The 20,373-nt window shown below is 44.1% G+C and overlaps 1 protein-coding gene and 1 long non-coding RNA gene across 2 annotated transcripts in view; one reads left to right on the top strand and one right to left on the bottom strand.

Moving 5' to 3' along the window:
- Positions 1–14,144, top strand: part of LOC143961271 (uncharacterized) — a 152,597-nt gene extending 138,453 nt beyond the window's left edge. The window contains exons 3-4 of the long non-coding RNA XR_013270499.1: positions 2,058–2,217; positions 13,965–14,144. This is a non-coding gene — a long non-coding RNA (uncharacterized LOC143961271). The remainder of the gene's footprint in view (positions 1–2,057; positions 2,218–13,964) is intronic.
- The window catches only part of SLC16A2 (solute carrier family 16 member 2), a 349,921-nt gene that overhangs the window by 62,999 nt on the left and 266,549 nt on the right, over positions 1–20,373 (bottom strand). The gene's annotated exons all lie outside the window — the stretch shown is intronic.

Here is a 20,373-nt window from a genome sequence, read left to right on the forward strand (position 1 = left end):
CTTGGTGTGGAGCCGGCGGTGAACAGCTGCAGCTGAGATTGGTGCTGCAGCCATCTAGGGGAGTATGTTTGTTTATTCTTTTTTTCTCTGAACTATTTTTGGGAAAAGTATCCCCTTTAAGTAGCCCAGATGTGAAATGAATAAGCTGAAATTGATTTATTTGGTCATACTACCAAGGAATTTTTTAAACCACCTAAAGCTCACACGAAGCGCTACAAAGTTCATATTGGGCTTTCACGGCCGTAATGTCAGGAAGCAGTAATGAATTTCTCCATTTTACAAGCAGTAAATTGAAAACAATTTTTCCAGCTACCAGAGCAACTCTCCCTGTTCCTTAATGCAGAGACGCTATGCGATTACATGCTCTGTTGCTTTCAATAGCCAGGAATGTTTATTTTTTTTCTTGCTCACCATGAAATTAGAGATTGACGGCTTCTACACCAAAACTACAGATGGTATTCATACAAATCTAGCTGTGAAGTGGCTCTATTATCTAGTTAACTTTTTCTGACCCCCAAATTTTTCTCTAGGGATTTAAAAATGTCAAGGGGGAAAAAATAAATCAATTTATGACAACTGATTTCCTCATGGCACTTAACTGAGCTGCACTTTCCAGGGGCTTAAAGTATAAGTGCACCTTTTAAATGCACTTCTGCCCCCACCTTTCAGCAACTTTCCACTATTCATTTTTTTTTTTATATAGGAAATATAGATGACATAGATGGCCCTGCTTATACTGAGCAGGTCTCTCAGGAGACACCATTAAGAAATAAGACCATCTTATAAACATGACCCATGCCGAAATGTAATTATAGTATGTGTTTCCTGGGCTGCAAAGGAGCACTTGGAGTATCAGAGGCTTAAAACACGGTCCCAGCACTGGACAGAAAGACTGCGTACAATCTATCTCAAACCAAAATTCCAGGCAAGCAGCTAAATACACTGTTACTAATTTTACTTGTTGATGGATTTGTAATTTTGGCCAGCCAATTTTGTAATTTACACACAGCACAACCAGGCAGGTGACACATGTACAATGCACACTCACATCCATCGGTCCCTACCCTCAAGGAGCCCACAATCCAAGGTCCCATTCATATACTAGGGCCAATTTTGGACAGAAGCCAATTAACCCACCAGCATGCCTTTTTTAGGAAACCCACACAGGCACAGGGAGAACATGCAAACTCCAGGCAGGTAGTGTCGTGGTTGGGATTCGAACCAGCGACCCTTTTTACTGCTAGGCGAGAGTGCTAACCAATACACCACTGTGCTGCCCAAACACCACTGTGCCCATGTAGTTCCCAACTAAGGCCAATTTCACACTGAGGCACTTTAAAGGCGTTTTATCACTAAAAATAGTGCCTGCAAAGAGCCACTCCAGTGTGACAGCCCGAGTGTTTTCACACTGGAGAGGTGCGATTGTGGGACGTTAAAAAAAAAAAAAAAAAAGTGGGCAGCGGCACTTTGCAGGTGCTCTTAACCCCTTTTTCAGCCGCTAGCAAGGGTTAAAAGCGCCCCTCTAGTGGCGAAAAGCATCACCAAATCTACAGTAAAGTGCCGCAAAATCTTGTGGCGCTGTACCCACGCTCTCACTGCCCCAGTGTGAAAGTGCCCTAAGCGAATAATCGTTCTGTTTCACCTTTGTGGACTCTAATGCTACCCAAATTCACAATGGACAATGAATCAGTGGCATGACCCCTCTACAGTGACCAGGCTGAGAAAGCAGTAGGAAATAGCAGGCTAACATTCCTGACTAGTAAAATTAGTTTATTTCACTGGCCAAAATTACCATACCTTGGGTAAGTAAAAGAGTCTTGTATACATACACGTGTTGCCAAGCTGTATAAATCGGTTTGCCTGGAAATCCACTTTAAAGCGGTTTTAAATAGGACGTTTTTTTTTTTTTTTACCCTAATGCATTCCTTACAATATGGTAAAAAAAGTTTTACAATTTCTTGTGCTCCCCCATCTCCCTAAATACTTACCTGAATGCTCAATCGATCCAGCTCTATGCATGACTGCATCTCTTCTCTCCTCTCTTCCTCTACTCACAGAACCAGCCAAAGTTCTGGGGAAGCTGCTATTTGTAATAGGCTTTAGCTTGTGCTGAAGAAGAGACACCTGTTGAAGCTTGGGTGGAGAAGGGAACCCTCGCCGAAGAATGTTGCAGGGAAGCAGTGGCCACCTAAACATTGTGGAACTTCCTCATTGAGGGTAAGATGCCATCTGGAGCAACAAAGCGTACCCTGATTTATTTGGTTGTCCCTTCTTCCTCAGTATCACTTTGTGGCTGTTGCAAAAGGGCCTGTTTGTTGTAGGATTGTCCAAGAAGTTGTCCTCAGACATTTTCTTTGGGTATCCTCCACTCAAAACAGTCTTCAATGCATTTTTTTTTTGCCTGAAATCTGCAACAAATCATACGAAAACACTTGGAATGGAAACAAGGCAGGCAACCTATAAACAGGTAAGGGGCCCCAGGTATTTCCAGCAGTAGTTTTTATATATTATATAAAGTATGTGGGTGGTAGTGATGGACGAACTTCCGACGGGACGTTTCGCGAAAGCGAAATGCGAACGGACCCAAACGTTCGCGAAACCGAACGTTCGCCGCGGGCCCCATTGACTTCAATGGGAGGCGAACTTTGCAAACCTTCATGTCGAATTTGCGGCCACGTGGTAATTATTAGGGGGTAAAACGTAGTCCCACCATCTGGACAATGACATAATACATGTATGAGGTGAATTTGGGATCGATAACTACAAGCATTTTTATTTTATTTGGGAAATTGTTCTAACAATTCAGGACTATGGAGCTAATGAAGGCAATGGAGGAGAGGGAAGGTCAGGGACCAGGGTAGGCAAAGAAGAGGGTGCAGGAGATGATCACCAGCAGCGTGACATACCGGAATGACACATGCACCGTGATAGAGGCATCTGACAGCAGCACCGTAATACAGAGCACTGACAGCAGCACCGTGACATACAGCGCTGACAGCAGCACCGTGACATACAGCGCTGACAGCAGCACCGTGACATACAGCGCTGACAGCAGCACCGTGACATACAGCGCTGACAGCAGCACCGTGACATACAGCGCTGACAGCAGCACCGTGACATACAGCGCTGACAGCAGCACCGTGACATACAGCACTGACAGCAGCACCGTAAGCAGCCCCAGGAGGAAGTCAGCACAGCACAGGGATGGTGTGATCCCCTCATAATAAGAACCCCCAGGAGGAAGTCAGCACAGCACAGGGATAGTGTGATCCCTTCATAATAAGAACCCCCAGGAGGAAGTCAGCACAGCACAGGGATATCATAAGCAGCCCCAGTAGAAATATGACACCGCTCAACCTCTTCAAAGAGGAGGGTAGGGGCATATAGTACGGTGTGCTTTTTTGGGTCAAGGAAGTGAGCAGACTGTACGTCAGTCCCTATACCGCTGAAGGACTGCTGCAGTATAGGGCAGCGGTCAGCAGTGGTGCACGTCAACCCTATCTATTGTGGACCTATAGCGGTCCTTACAGAACAGCAGACTGTACCGCACTCAAGCCTATGTACCGTAGCACCCTATACCAAGTTACCAGTCCTTATAAGAACTTTTGTGGACCAAGCAGGTTGTGTATTAGTGTTTAGCAGACTGTACGTCAGTCCCTATACCGCTGAAGGACTGCTGCAGTATAGGGCAGCGGTCAGCAGTGGTGCACGTCAACCCTATCTATTGTGGACCGATAGCGGTCCTTACAGAACAGCAGACTGTACCGCACTCAAGCCTATGTACCGTAGCACCCTATACCAAGTTACCAGTCCTTATAAGAACTTTTGTGGACCAAGCAGGTTGTGTATTAGTGTTTAGCAGACTGTACGTCAGTCCCTATACCACTGAAGGACTGCTGCAGTATAGGGCAGCGGTCAGCAGTGGTGCACGTCAACCCTATCTATTGTGGACCGATAGCGGTCCTTACAGAACAGCAGACTGTACCGCACTCAAGCCTATGTACCGTAGCACCCTATACCAAGTTACCAGTCCTTATAAGAACTTTTGTGGACCAAGCAGGTTGTGTATTAGTGTTTAGCAGACTGTACGTCAGTCCCTATACCGCTGAAGGACTGCTGCAGTATAGGGCAGCGGTCAGCAGTGGTGCACGTCAACCCTATCTATTGTGGACCGATAGCGGTCCTTACAGAACAGCAGACTGTACCGCACTCAAGCCTATGTACCGTAGCACCCTATACCAAGTTACCAGTCCTTATAAGAACTTTTGTGGACCAAGCAGGTTGTGTATTAGTGTTTAGCAGACTGTACGTCAGTCCCTATACCGCTGAAGGACTGCTGCAGTATAGGGCAGCGGTCAGCAGTGGTGCACGTCAACCCTATCTATTGTGGACCGATAGCGGTCCTTACAGAACAGCAGACTGTACCGCACTCAAGCCTATGTACCGTAGCACCCTATACCAAGTTACCAGTCCTTATAAGAACTTTTGTGGACCAAGCAGGTTGTGTATTAGTGTTTAGCAGACTGTACGTCAGTCCCTATACCGCTGAAGGACTGCTGCAGTATAGGGCAGCGGTCAGCAGTGGTGCACGTCAACCCTATCTATTGTGGACCGATAGCGGTCCTTACAGAACAGCAGACTGTACCGCACTCAAGCCTATGTACCGTAGCACCCTATACCAAGTTACCAGTCCTTATAAGAACTTTTGTGGAACAAGCAGGTTGTGTGTTAGTGATTAGCAGACTGTACGTCAGTCCCTATACCGCTGAAGGACTGCTGCAGTATAGGGCAGCGGTCAGCAGTGGTGCACGTCAACCCTATCTATTGTGGACCGATAGCGGTCCTTACAGAACAGCAGACTGTACCGCACTCAAGCCTATGTACCGTAGCACCCTATACCAAGTTACCAGTCCTTATAAGAACTTTTGTGGAACAAGTGAGTTGTGAATGTTTAGCAGACTGCAGCAGAAGGGCAGCAGTCAAGTATAATATCCTTTCTATATTTGGAAGAAAGAATATTATACATGTACAAGCCTATTACTGTACCACTGATACCAGTCCTGAAAAGAACCTTTGTGGAACTAATAATAACAGCAAGTCTTTAAAATTACCCTCACTGCCTGACAACACTGCTTCCTTCCTGTCCCTATACAAATTGGCAAAAAAAGAGAACGATTAGTGGTTACTGGAACAGCTCTTTTGTGGACCTTGATAGTAACAGCTAATGATGATGATGATGATGATGAAAGACTAATCTGGCTGTCCCTGTAGCATACACCGTCCTTTCCCTTTCTCTAAACTAACAAAAGACACTCAGGCTGCTGCAAGAATCAGCAGCACAGCAAACCTATCAACACCTAACACCTATACCAGTCCTGAAAAGAACTTTTGTGTACCAAATAGCTAGTGGTTTATCTCTCCCTACTCCACACAGGAACCTGTCCCTATCGTAACAGAAGAAAGAATGTAAAATGGCCACCGGATCGGGTGTATTTATAGGTTAGGGGGAATGTCCAAGTGTCCATGTGCTGTCATGTCTCAATTGGCTGTCCTGTATCACATGATAAACGTGTCACCAAAGGTTAAAGTTCTTGTATACATTAAACACGTAAGTCCACCGCGGCGAACGACGGAAAAAGGCGTTCGAACGTGCGGACCGCGAATGTCGGAAATTCGCCGCGAAACGACCGCCGGGCGAAACGTTCGTCCATCACTAGTGGGTGGTAGAATATGCTTCTTGGAGTACAGTACAGGACACAGAATCTTGGGTTTTTCATAATGGATTATATGCATCTACCTTCAGGTGATTTGACAGCAAAAAAAAAAAAAAAAAAGTTGCAGGACATCCCCTGTATATACCCCCTTCCACTCCTAGTTAACCTCATATTATAGCATAGGGAGATCAAAAAGAAGAGTGCCGGGGGACCTGTGCACAATAGTCCAAGATATGGACCATTTTAAGGTCCCACAGTCACAGGGGGGTGTACAAGGGGAGAGGTGTGTGCAATATCTTGCAAAATGCCTTAACTAGGGGGTGAGATGCCAACGGTCTGTGAAACAGGATCTCCAAGGCCAAGATTTGCCCTTCGTAATCAAGGCCAAATGCTGATCAACACCAGATTGGAGCAAGGACAGAATGCATCCAATGGAGTACTTCCTAGAATGAATGAACTTTGTATTGCGCCATGCAAAATAGGCTTTCTAGGCGAGATGGTGAATGAGACAAAAGTGGTGCCAGACCACTGCCCTCTTCACCAACTTGTGACAAATAATCACTCTTAATGATACACAATGACAGTCACATCCTCACCCTGCACAAAAAATGTCCTGCTTACAGGACCACAATCTAAGTGCCAACAGACAGAGCGATTGGCATGGTGTTTAGTCAGAGGAGTACAGCCAAAGCTTGTTTGGCTGTACTCCTATGAATCACAGGAGTACAGATAGTTTTGCACTCCTGTGACCCGTTTTTAGCGGCGAGTGGGCTGAAGTCCGTTCTCTGCTTACGTCACAGAAGTTGGTCCAGGCTCCGTGTCATCACGACCACAGAGCCAGGATCTGCCAGATACCTGGACTGACACCCGGCTCAGCCTCTTGGAGAGGCTGAGCCGGATGCCCCCGCACCCTCCACAGCTCAGTGCTCCAGTGAGGGAGGACGGGGCAGAGCAGAGAGCTGTGACTGACAGTCGGCATCTCTTTGCTCAGAGCTGTGAGAACCAAGTGACCGGCAGTGTTCGATTGCTCGGCTCTCAGTGTAGAGGTGCTGGGGGACGGATGCTGCATCCACCTAGGTAAGTGTAAATCAAATAAATAAATAAATAAATAAATCTGAAACCCATACTTCTTTTTTTAAAGCAGAAGTAAACCCATCCATTTACCAGTTCACGTCTATTTTATAAACGATAAACGATTAAAACTTTTTTTGTTTTTTTTTGTTTGCTTTGTTAATAAATATGTGTAAAAATATTCACTAACATATATTTACACATTTCACATTGAAAAAGCGCTACATTTAAAAAAAAATCTATTTATTTGTAAATAACTTTTCAATGCTTTTTACCATTGCTGACAGCTGAAGTTAAAACAAAACAGTTGCGGTAGGTATCGGTAATTGGTATCGGCGAGTACTAAAAAAAAAGTATCGTTACTTGTACTCATTGTAAAAAAAAAAAAAAAAAAAAAAAAAAAGAGGACTGCTAAATAATTAACTGATTAAGCTATTAAAACAATTTTTTGCAAATGTCTTTAGAGGTGAACGAACCCTTTAAAGACGAAAGATCATGTCTTATGCCGCGTACACACGAGAGGACTTATGTCCGACAGACCTCCAAAGGAGTTCCGCCGGAGTTCCGACGGAGTTCTGGCGGACTTTTCGACCGAACGGACTTGGACACACACCATCACACCAAACTCCGACGGAGTCGAACGTGATGACGTACGACTGGATTCGAATAAGGAAGTTCATAGCCAGTAGCCAATAGCTGCCCTAGCGTCGGTTTTAGTCCGTCGGAGTAGCATACACACGAGCGGATTTTTCGAAGGGGACCGGGTCCGGCGGAGTTCCGTCGGGAAAATTTGAAGTATGCTTCATTTCTAAAGTCCGTCAGACTTTGGCGAATCAAAAGTCCGTTGCAGCCCACACACGATCGAATAGTCTGACGGACTCAGTCCGTCGGAGTTTGGATGTTGAAAAGTCCGCTCGTGTGTACGGGGCATTAGAAGCAATCCTTCGGTGGTTGTATTGTTAGCCAACATATAAGCATGTTCTACTGTAATCTCCAATGTAATCTTTCTTTCTTTGCCTAATGCAATCCTGTCATATCCTACATTATAATGTATAATAAGTGCATAACAGATAACTTGTATATATATAAAAAAAAAAAAAAAAATACAGCTTGCATTACTAAAATTTACAGCAAATCCATATTTTAAGTCTTTTAAATTAGAAACAGAAATGGTACTCTGCCTATTGGATAACAAAAAGGATTCAATATTATCTGCCAGGATATAAATACATTTAATTGTGCCAAAAAGTTTTAATGAGAAGAACAGAACAGAACAGAAAAAAAAAGAAAAAGCATCCCGTGGTACAAATCCTACTTCCTAAAAAGACCCCGGTCTAATCCACTGCAGCAAAACAAGCTATTGTATGGTGCTTGACCCACTTGCACAGGAACCTTCCACTACACAACTCTCTGGGTGTAAATAATGGCTAATAGCCCCCTTGTTAATGTCCTAGGTTTCAAATAATTTTTAACCATTACTTCCCTAGTTTGGAAGAAACAGTTCTTTATGCATCTATAATGGCATATAGACAGACATTCAGCATTATGATGATATATAAAATAGAACTAAAAAGCATGATATGAAATAACACCTAATGCAGGGGTGTCCAAACTTTTTTCAAATGGGCCAGATTTGATGAAGTGAACATGTGTGAGGGCCGACCCTTTTGCCTGACGTTCTTTGAAACCATTAAAATGAAGTGCAAATTAAACAATACACTGCCCAACAAGAATTCTCTTGCCTTTGTGGCTGTGTGTGGTGAAGAGTCTAAGGATGAGTTTGGGCGTGTTATTTGGATCTACCGTATCTATCGGTGTATAACACTCACAGGTGTATAACATGCACCTTCCCTACTTTAAGAGGGAAGTTTTAGGAAAATGTTTTAATTTTAAATAAACTGTGAAGCAAAATAAGGGTCAGTACCGATCAATGCAGCCTAATCAGTGCCTATCTGCAGCCTCACCATTGCCATAAATGCAGCCTCTGAACGTTGCCTCACCATTTCCATGAATGTAGCCTCACCATTGCCATGAATGCAGACTCTGAATACAGCCTCATCATTGCCATCAGTGCAGCCTGATCGATGCCCATCTGCAGACTCAGAGGGGGGTTGGGACGAGCGCCAACAATCTCTTGTTTACTAGGCAGCCTCTTTAATACAAAGTCCCGCCTCCTATGATAGACAGAACAGTCATCCAATGGCAGCCCAGGAGACAGGACTTCCTGTTAAAGAGGTCACTGACTAAAGAGGAGATTCTCCTGTATGTAATCTGATGCCACTCATTCCGCCCCCTCCAAGGCTGCCAGAATGATAAATACAGTATATATCTTTGTGGTCCCCCAATGCTCGGAGATTCGTTGGGGGCCACAAACGATATATTTATCCAAATTACCAGTGGGTCCGCATTAAACTGGAGCGCGGGCCACAATTGGCCTACGGGCCGGACTTTGGACATGCCTGAGCTAATGCATACTGTATATCAGGGCTTGACAAATCCCAGGTGCCAGGTTGCCAAGGCGAATAGAAATTGCATCCTGGTGCCTGGGCTTTTGTCAGTGATAGGTGCCTCAGTTGCTATTGCAGGTTTCTGGTTGCGGGGTCTTTGCCAGGAAGGTGGTCCAGGGGGGCTATGAGGCCTGGGCCTCATAGCCCCCCTGGACACAGAGCGCTGTTCAGCACCGCCATCATTAGGGAACACAATTAGCCATGGCAGCGGGGATGGAGCAGGAAGGGAGTGCGTGGCAGCCGCTGACACATTGGTAGCAGCGAGCGGCCAGCAGAGTGCAGTCCAGCTGTGGATCCTCCGCAGCCCCTCATCCCCGCTGGTGCTGCCCTACCCCTGGGTATTGCTGCAGGACACCCGGGTGAGGTAGGTGACCTGGCTCAGGGACATGGGTCCTCTGGAGTCTGTGGTTTCCCAGCACCAGAGTGCCCAGTTCCTCTGGCTGGAGGAGAGGCAGAGCCAGGGAGAAGAGATGCTGAGCAGCAAACATTTCATAGAAATGCTGGAAAGCTGGGCAAGGAGGAGTGTGAGGAGGTAATCCCACGGCACATAACAAAATAGTTGTTTTTATCAATTGGATGCAGAATTTATAAATCTGTTTTATGTTTTTACATTTTTTATTGCTTTGTCATATTCTACATTTTCCTGTAGTAGACTTGCTGAGCCTGGTAGTCCTACAGATTTTTTACTGCATACTTTATTTGTTCATTTTCCTTGTGCACCAAGGAGGTGGATACCATTAATGTAATGTTAGCCCTGCGTATGACATCGTGGCGTGCAGTCCCCTGCATAAATTGTCCGATACCGATTCTGTGCTGGCTTGAGAAAGAAGGCATTGCCCCCCCCCAAACACGTCACCGCCCATGTGCAGCCTTCTCTAAAAAGGACAATATATGACCGCAGACATTGAATCTGACAGTTCCCCTTGTTACAGAATCATACCAAAAAAAAAAAAAAACTGGCTTCTAACATTAGCTGGCTCCTAGATTCAAGCCCTGTTGTAAATTATCATATAATAATGGGGATTACTCATCTTTACCTTTAAAAGAGAAACAATGTACATTTTCTACAGTTTTAGGCAAAGTAGAACCATCAATTTGCCTAGTTTATCCATTGAACAGGACACCATTTTATTGAAAGGACCTAGGCATGCATGTACACATTAGGATCTTGTTCACACAGGCTAGAGTAATCTTTACAGAAGAAGGTTTTTAAAAAGCCTTTGCAAATCTTCCAGCTATGGGCAGCCGTGTTGAAACTTTTAAAAGCAAGCTTCAGCTCCGGTTTAAGGATGTTAAAACTGGCTCTAAGTAGGAGTGATAGCTTGTCACCTAATCTGTTATCAAGGTTCAGTAAGCTCTAACACTACTTGCAATTTAAATGAAGCCTGCTAGAAGCTACAATCACTCCCATTTAGATCTGTGTTGAAGCCGAATGGTGCTTTAAAAGCTTAAAAAAAAAAAAAAAAAAAAAAGTCTCAATCTTGTTGAAAGATCTGAAAAAGGTTTGTTAAAGCTTACACTGCTCTTGCACAATCTGAAGCTCATGTGAATAAAGCCTTAAAGTGGAGGTTTCAAAACACAAAGGTTTAAAATCCTATAAAACTCGTGTCTCTTTCTTTCTGCTGCATGCTCCATTATAGATGGTAAACAGAAAATTATTACGTGTGAAGGGTAAGATACCTTTAGATCACATTTTGGCTTTGGGGTTGATGCATTATAAACAGTTGTCTCCAAACTACGGCCCTTTGCTTATTTTTTCCAGTCTTTGAGGCCATATTTCATCCTCTGATACCAACATTGGGGCTTAGTTCCCCCAAATTGACACAAACAAAAAGGCCCAATTCCTCTTAATGGACGCAACAATGGGACACAGTTCCTCCCAGTGACGGCAACAATGGGACACAGTTCCTCCCAGTGACGGCAACAATGGGACACAGTTCCTCCCAGTGACGGCAACAATGGGACACAGTAACTCCCATTGATGGCAACAATGGGACACAGTTCCTCCCAGCGACGGCAACAATGGGACACAGTTCCTCCCAGCGACGGCAACAATGGGACACAGTTCCTCCCAGCGACGGCAGCAATGGGACACAGTTCCTCCCAGCGACGGCAGCAATGGGACACAGTTCCTCCCAGCGACGGCAGCAATGGGACACAGTTCCTCCCAGCGACGGCAGCAATGGGACACAGTTCCTCCCAGCGACGGCAGCAATGGGACACAGTTCCTCCCAGCGACGGCAGCAATGGGACACAGTTCCTCCCAGCGACGGCAGCAATGGGACACAGTTCCTCCCAGCGACGGCAGCAATGGGACACAGTTCCTCCCAGCGACGGCAGCAATGGGACACAGTTCCTCCCAGCGACGGCAGCAATGGGACACAGTTCCTCCCAGCGCCGGCAGCAATGGGACACAGTTCCTCCCAGCGCCGGCAGCAATGGGACACAGTTCCTCCCAGCGCCGGCAGCAATGGGACACAGTTCCTCCCAGCGCCGGCAGCAATGGGACACAGTTCCTCCCAGCGCCGGCAGCAATGGGACACAGTTCCTCCCAGCGCCGGCAGCAATGGGACACAGTTCCTCCCAGCGCCGGCAGCAATGGGACACAGTTCCTCCCAGCGCCGGCAGCAATGGGACACAGTTCCTCCCAGCGCCGGCAGCAATGGGACACAGTTCCTCCCAGCGCCGGCAGCAATGGGACACAGTTCCTCCCAGCGCCGGCAGCAATGGGACACAGTTCCTCCCAGCGCCGGCAGCAATGGGACACAGTTCCTCCCAGCGCCGGCAGCAATGGGACACAGTTCCTCCCAGCGCCGGCACCAATGGGACACAGTTCCTCCCAGCGCCGGCACCAATGGGACACAGTTCCTCCCAGCGCCGGCACCAATGGGACACAGTTCCTCCCAGCGCCGGCACCAATGGGACACAGTTCCTCCCAGCGCCGGCAGCAATGGGACACAGTTCCTCCCAGTGACAGCAACAATGGGGCATGATTCTTCCCACCAAATGACACCAACGATGGGCCACAATTCCCCTCATTGACACCAAAGATGGGGCATTGTTTACTACAACTTTTGCCAGGGACATTTTCTGCTTTCAATGGCCATAGTCTGGCCCCTCTAATGTCTTAAGGTACAGTGAGCTGGGCCTTGGTTGGGAAAGTTGGGAGTCCCCTGCTTTAAAAAAAATGCTTAATGGAGCTTACAATTCTGAATTACAAACACAGAAAGGGATTAAAGCATTGGTTAACACCCCCCAAATAAAGATCCTGTTCCTTTAAATCATGTTATACAGCACAGTGTCCCCTGTATCACCTGAAATACCTGGCTGATCCTGCCACTTTCTCAGCTCCCCTCTGTATGTTGACCATGATATATCACAACTGCTGAGCCCTGACACAGATGTCAGCTTACGTGCCTCCATCATACACTGCTATCTGCAGCTCTCCAGTCTCCCTCTGTCCTCCTCCCCCCCCTCCTTTCCCTGCCTGTCATCTCTCACTATGGCTACACCTCTCCCCACTGCTTCAAAACTAACTGATATATCACCCCCTCTGTCAGATAAAAAAATCTGTGTCCTAGTGCCTCTGCTTTATATAAAAAAAAAATAAATAATTCTACCTGTTTTAAACAGTGTCTTCCATCAATGACATGACTCCAGGCTCTCATCTCCTCTCCTCCCCCCTGGCTGACGTCAGGAGGGGAATCTTGACCCCACCCACTGGAGATATCACACGGGGAGAGCTGTCATTTGTACTCTTTACTTTGCAACAATAACGTTACTTTAAAAACAAAAGAAGAAGAAAACCACTTAGATGATCTTGCCCTTAGCAGTATAAATCCAACACTTACTAACAGTCATATGGATAAACAAATAAAAGCAAGAGGTTCAAAGTTATTTAGCCTTATATCCAAACTTCTCCCAACACACCAATAGGTCACTGGTATCCGAGAGGGTTCCTTGGTCTCCCGAGGAACCACCTCCCAAAGAACTTCCCCAGGGAAACAAGCCCACTATATAGAACAAGGCAGCTGGCTAATTGGGGACTGGCTTGTTTATCCATATGACTGTTGGTAAGCGTTGGATTTGTACTGCTAAGGGTAAGATCATCTAAGTGGTTTTCTTTTTCTTTATATCTGATGGTTTTTGGCTAATCATTTTTCAGACTGCCTGGAGATACTCTTACTGCCATTTAAAATAATGGGAACATTTGAATAGCCATTGCCGCATCCTTCATATGTGGAGCTTAGTGAAAGGACTTTGATGTGTATACAGAGTATAGAGGCTAGCTTGCCATCATATACCCTTATATATAACATTTAATACATGAAGGTTGTATTTTGTGTCTATTATGGTTGGTATGTAGTCCATGGTCATATGATGTTTTTCAGCATACCGTATGCGTCCTTTGGTGGCGTCTCCTAGTCTGCTCCTTTCCCACATACTGCTATCCTTGTTTTGGGATCCAATATGCGTCTCCCAATAGCCTGAGCTGACATAACATGTTTTCTAGGTATATTGTGTAATAATTTAATTTTAATTTATTAATTAGTAGTTTTTTCCTCTCCCCTTTTTCCATGGTATAAGGGGTTCTGAGTATATTTATACTATATGTATTCATGTATGGAATATATTTTTGTACTTAATATGTTCATTTGATTTTTAATATTAGGCTTTGAGTCAGATGAAGATGCATTGAAGCCCTAAAGAAGTGCCAGTAGCCCGTGAAATGCATAGAGATTTCTTCAACCAATCTGACTGCTGCCACTTTTGGTTTTATGTATGGTGGGAATTGTAATAAAGATGGGATTTTTTTTAAGAACATATTTTGTATTTGGTGATATTAGACATACAAAGGGGGCATTGCTAAACACCCATTATTCCATATCTTTCTATTTTTTTGACTAATTAGGATGTATTCAATCCCACCCACCATCAGAGCTATTAAGGAAGTTACATCATTTGCAGAGTCTGAAAGATTACAGAGGGGTGTATCTAATGGCGCGTACACACGACTGAATTGTCCAGCGGACTTAGTCCGCCGGACCGCATTACGCCGGACAATTCGTTCGTGTGTGGGCTCCAGCTGACTTTTTCCATCGTAAAGTCCGGCGGACTTAGAAAGTAGTTTTGACTCAAAATTTGTCCGCCGGACTTGGCTTTCAGCGGACAATCAATCCGTTCGTCAGTGTGCTAGTCCGGCGGACTAAGAATGACGCATGCTCAGAAGCAAGTACAAGAAGGAAGCTATTGGCTACTGGCTATTGAACTTCCTTTTTCTAGTCCCGTCATACGTGCTGTACGTCATCGCGTTAGAAATCGCCGGACTTTCGGAGTGTCCACGTGTGGCCAAGTCCTCCGTTCGTTCGAAAGATTGTTTGCCGGACAATTCAAACGTGTGTGTGCAGCCTTAGGCTCTAGCTGCTGCAGGAAGTAGCTGTGGAAGGGACCCCGGCTATAGCAGGCTGTACAGAGTGTATACAAAGCCACAACTAAACCCAGAATGTCAGGGGATCTACAGGCAACTTAGCAACATGGTAAAGAGGTATGATCTATGCTGGAATTGATTATTCCATTCAGTTCTAGTAAAAATAAAGTTGGAGTTTAGCTTTAAGTCAGCCTGTTACAAAACTGGGCAAATTAAATTGCACACATAGACCAAAAAAAAAAAAAAAAAAAGTTACCGTAAAGTGAAAACTGCATGTCAAAACAATTAGTAGATCTAAAAATACCGGTAGGTAAAGTCCTATGCAAGGAGGTTATTACACGAAAAGGTGAGATAAGATAACTTCAGCTGTCTATCTTTGGCTCTGATCATTTTGACATGTAGTTTTCATTATGTATTTTAAATCAAACACATTCGGAACTTCCCAAAGTTGAAATAGGTTTGTTGTAACAGGTTTCTAGGAATCCAAATGATTTTGTACATTTTTCAGAAAGCACTGTTTTTATATAATGCTTTTAATTATAAATGTACAAGAAGGCATCCATATTTGTTACAGAAACAAGATCCGTCTCCTGGATAGCAATGTGGTGCAATAGTTCAAAAGGCATATAGAGTTTCTCCTATTATTCGCATATGCAGGTTTCTAAGGGTTAATCTACCGATTGATTCATGTTAAAGTACAACTAAAGGGTGTTGTCCTCAGAAAAGTAATAAATCTTTAGATGGGAACACTAGTTCTGGTGTCTTGGGGGCCCCAAGAGATTTCCTTAATTTGCAGAATGTCCTCTTACTTCCTGTTTTGGCTATGGGGCAAGAAGTGAAGGGAAGTCTCCCCAATAGGAGACCAATGGCAAAAAAAAAAAAAAACTGACAGGGGTTATAACCCTCCCTTACTCTATTCAAACTGAAAAAAAAAGTTTTACTTATAGCTTTACTTTAAGATATAATCTCATACAGAACTTAAAAAAAAATGTAATCCTTGGAGAACACAGGTGAATTACCTACTTGCTGCCCGCCCGCAGTACATATACTGCAGATGGACGGCACAATCAGGCTAGCGACGTACCTGGACAACCCGGCCTTTCTTCCAGGTTTGGGGTGCGCATGCCCCTGCTGACCCGTGCTATGATTGGACACAACAAAAGTTTGTGAAGCAGTTTTCTGCCAAAATCATTGGCTGAAATCTACTGACAAATACACAGAACTCTGTAAACAGACAACGATCTGGCAGTTTCTTCTCCCTGAAATCAAATTGGATTTCAGGTAAAAAGAAAAAAGCAGCCAGATCTGCGAGAAAAAGCAACACACAGGGTCATTAGTACAGTATTATCACTCATCACTAGCGATGTCAGTGTCAGTCAGTTCGTGTTCCTTCCAGCAAGCGTCTGTTAGTGCCAAATTGCCTGCCACACTATCACAGTCACACTATAAGTCGCTGAATAACTGCCATTACAAGTGTAGCATCTATAACTCCATAAATTCCAGTGTATATATATATATATATATATATATATATATATCATGTTTGGCCTAAATTTATAAAGACATTCGATTTTTTTTGGATATGTTTTATAACTGAAAAAAAAAAAAAAAAAAGTAATGCCAAAAGAAGCATTATTTGTGAGAAAAATAATTATAAAATTTAGTTTGCATAGAGTTGTATGACCACGCAATTGCCAGTTAAAACAGCACAGAGCTGAATAATAAGAAATGCCCTGGTCATGAAGAGGGTAAAACTTTCCAGAGGCCAAGTGGTTAAAACCAAGCTCCTTGATGACGTAAACTTAAGAGAAGTTAGTGTTAAAATAAAAAAGTACAAACAAAAAACAAACATACATCCATACTCACCTAGGTGAATGCAACATCGATACAATGCATCATCTGTCCCCTGCCGCCTCTACACTGAGAACTGAATCGCTCAGTTCTCTCCTCAGCTCTGAGCAGACAGTGATGACTGTCATTTACCGGCGCTCTCACTGAAGCACCAGGCTGTGCAGGGTGCAGTCTCTCAGTGGCATGCTGAGAGGCTGAGGCAGCTGTCGGTTCAGGCTTCAGGTGGATCCTGACTGTAATGTAGAGATCGATCTAGTGCCTGGATCAGCTGAGTGACATCAGCGGTCAGCGGTTTTTAAACCGCTGTCAGCTAGAAATGGGTCACACGAGTGAAGAACGAACTCCACTCCTGTGAGCCATAGACGTAGGGCCAAAATAAGCTTTGGCCCTACTTCTCATTTAAGAGGAAGTCTAAATATATTTGTAAACCCTGATGAATGGAACCTATTTTATAAAAAAAATAAAAATAAATTTAAAAAAGCCACAGAATGAAACCAATACACTTGCATAATCTCTGACACAACAAATAAACATTTTGCAAGACTGGAAAAAAAAGCATAAAACTAAAGTCAAAAGCTGACCTTTATAAATAGATCAATCCTGCTCTTAAAAAAAAAAAAAAAAAAGTATTCACAAGCATGCTGGTAATGGGCGGAAAAAGAAAACTTTGAAAAGAAGACAAATTGAGGTTTACTATGGCATATTGTCTTCTGGACATACTTTCCTTTAATGGAATAAATGTTTTATAGCCAATTCTCCTGAATTAAAAATACTGCGCACATCAAGTCTGGCCAACAGTTAACCCCTATATTGAAGGGGATATCTACATGTGAAGGCTTTAGCACTTCATCTACCCATAGACTCAACACTTAACAGGCTTTTCAGTTTCTAAAATGTATTTTTTCTGTTGAGAAACAAACATATGCTTAAAAAACACACAGCTAAAGACTAGGCACATGTGTATTGTATATAATTGTTCACGCTTGTTGGCCAAAAATACCAGGGTTTATATGCGTGATCTTATATGAATTTTTAACACTTTTCTTGAAAGCACTATATTTTGTCTACAAGAAAAAAGAAAGGCAAACTGCGCTACGGAATAAAACAAAATACCCAGAGACCCAAAATGCAGGGTCTCTCGGAAGCTGCAACTCTAATGTACACCAAATATACACAAAATCCGATAAGAAAAAAAGGGAATTGCGCTAACCTGTGCAAACTATATGTGAATATAAGTGTGAACCCAAAAAATAACACAAAAAATAACAATCAAGTGTAAATTACAACTGAATATCTCCACAACTGGAGGTATTCAGTTGTAATTTACACTTGATTGTTATTTTTTGGGTTCACATATAGTTTGCACAGGTTAGCACAATTCCCTTTTTTCTTAACTATATTTTGTCTACTTTAGCTGTAACTGACAGTTTATCACTGTAAAACAACAGTAGGCAAAATAGTAAATAGCTACTCTCGCTGGTAAGCTATCATCCATCGTATAAACAGACAGCCTTGAACCCTGCGTACACACGATCGAATTGTCCGCCGAAATGCATTTCACCGGACAATCCGATCATGTGTGGGCTTCAGCGGACTTTCTCAGCGTAAAGTCCGGCGGACTTAGAAAGTATTTTTGCAGTCCAATCTTTCCGCCAGGCTTGGGTTTCAGCGGACAATACGTTCGTCAGTATGCTAGTCCGGCGGACTAAGAATGACGCATGCTCAGAAGCAAGTACGAAAAAGGAAGCTATTGGCTATTGAACTTCCTTTTTCTAGTCCCGTCGTATGTGCTGTACGTCATCGCGCTAGCAAACGCTGGACTTTCTGTGTGTCCGTGTGTGGCCAAGTCCTTTCAGTAGAAAGTCCACCGGACTATCCGCCAGATTGTTTGCCGGACTAAGTTTGCCAGACAATTTGATCGTGTGTACGCGGCCTTACCTAGAAAAAATTCTAAAGGTCCTTTCATATGAGTGTCATCAGTTCTGATGCAAAAACTGAATTAAAAAAAATGCATGAAAATGGAATCCTTTTACATCAGTTTGTGCATCCTTTGTCAGTTTACATTACTATACATCTGTTTTTCATGTTAATTTTTTTTTTTTAACAATAAGGTGCTTTATTCAATGAGGATGTTGCATTACAGGAGAATACAGATCAGCCAATGTAATTTACATACAGTCCAGATGTAACCTAAGTAGACAAAAATGTACAATAAAGGAGCCAAGTGCGATTCCTATTCGTTTGCCAACTTCATCAGTACTTAATAGTATGTAACTTGCTTTCGGAGCTCTGTAGCCCTGGGAGACCACTATTCCCCACATAAAGAGTAATTTATGCTTAGTGGAGGGCAAAGGGTGTGAGGGGGGACCCGAGAGAGAGGCCGGACCCCTGACCCAGGTTACAATCCTGGTTAAACCACACTCACATCAGGGGAAACACTAGGTGAGTGTCCAAGGGCCCCATACCTTCTCATATTTCCAGGCACATCCCCTGTTCAAATATGTTAATTTGTATAATAGGAGAGCCTCATCCACCATCCTCTCCCAAACAGACAGCTGGCGAAAAATGAAGAGGTCCATTTTAGTAGGATCGTCTTTTTAGCATACCGGTAGTACAAAAGAAATGCTATAAGTAATTTAGAGTGATGCGAGCGTTGCTTATTATCTGGGGTCCCTAGTAAGGCCACAGCAGGGGTAGGTGTTAAGTCAAGTTGCAGTCTAAGGTTAATTTTAGCAAATATAGCTTGCCAATATGACACTATGAAGGGGTAATCCCAGAACATATGCATATAGGATCCTATGTGGAGGTTACAGTGGGGACAACTGGGGTCACGGTTCAAGAAGATCCGCTGAAGTCTAATAGGGGTGTAATACACCCTGTGAAGAAACTTTAGTTGAGTTCGTTTGTCCCTAGATGAAATGACAATTTTGGGACCCTGCTCCAGACACTCCTCCCCTGTCTCCTTGTCCAAAGACAAAGAGGGAATGTCCAACGCGGCTCGCTGAGAAGCTGAGCCGGGTGTCAGTCCAGGGACCTGGTGCATCCAGACTTCATGGTTGGGCTGACGCGGTGCCTGGACTGATCTTAGTGACATCAGCAGAGAAAGGAACAGAGTCCGCTCTCTGCTGAAAACGGGTCACAGGAGTGCAAAACAAATTGTAGATTAGAGCTGCAGGATTAATCATTAAGAATTGAGATCGCAATTTCCTCCCTCCCCCTCCCACGATCTTAAAGCATTTTCACTATTCTTTCTATGCAGAGAATGCTCTGCTCAAGCTGACAGCCGTCAAAAAAAAAAAAAACAGGCAGTCTGCCAAGTATCACAACATTCCTCAGCCCAGAGCGAACTATAAACATTGTAACGTTTGGTTCTTTAGATCAAAGGAATGAACTTTGGTCTGTAAATTAGGGAAGTTTAACCACTTGTGAAGGTTCGTTTAAAAAAAATAAAAAAAAATAACAAACATGTCATACTTCCCTCCGTTGTGCAGTTGGCTTGGCACAGAGTGGCCCCGATCCTCCTCTTCCTCCTCTTCTGGGGTTCCTCCAAAGTGCTCCTGGCCCCTCCTCTTCTCAAGTGCCCCATTGGAGAAGTGCTCTCCTTCGTGGACACTCCATGCAGGCGCACTCTCGTGTCCTCCTGCTGCGTCTGTAGACAGACAGCAGGACTCGTGCCCGCATCACTGGATTTGATTGACAGCAGTCGGAGCCAATGGCTGGGCTGCTATCGATCTATCCAATCAGGAAACAAAACACCGCCTGGAGCTGGTAAGCTTGTTCCTGTTGTGGGAATTACGGGGCT

Source organism: Lithobates pipiens, unplaced genomic scaffold, assembly GCF_037356315.1.
Source record: "Lithobates pipiens isolate NorthernLeopardFrog02 unplaced genomic scaffold, aLitPip1_a1.2 Scaffold_1, whole genome shotgun sequence".
In the NCBI taxonomy this organism is placed as follows: Eukaryota; Metazoa; Chordata; class Amphibia; order Anura; family Ranidae; genus Lithobates; species Lithobates pipiens.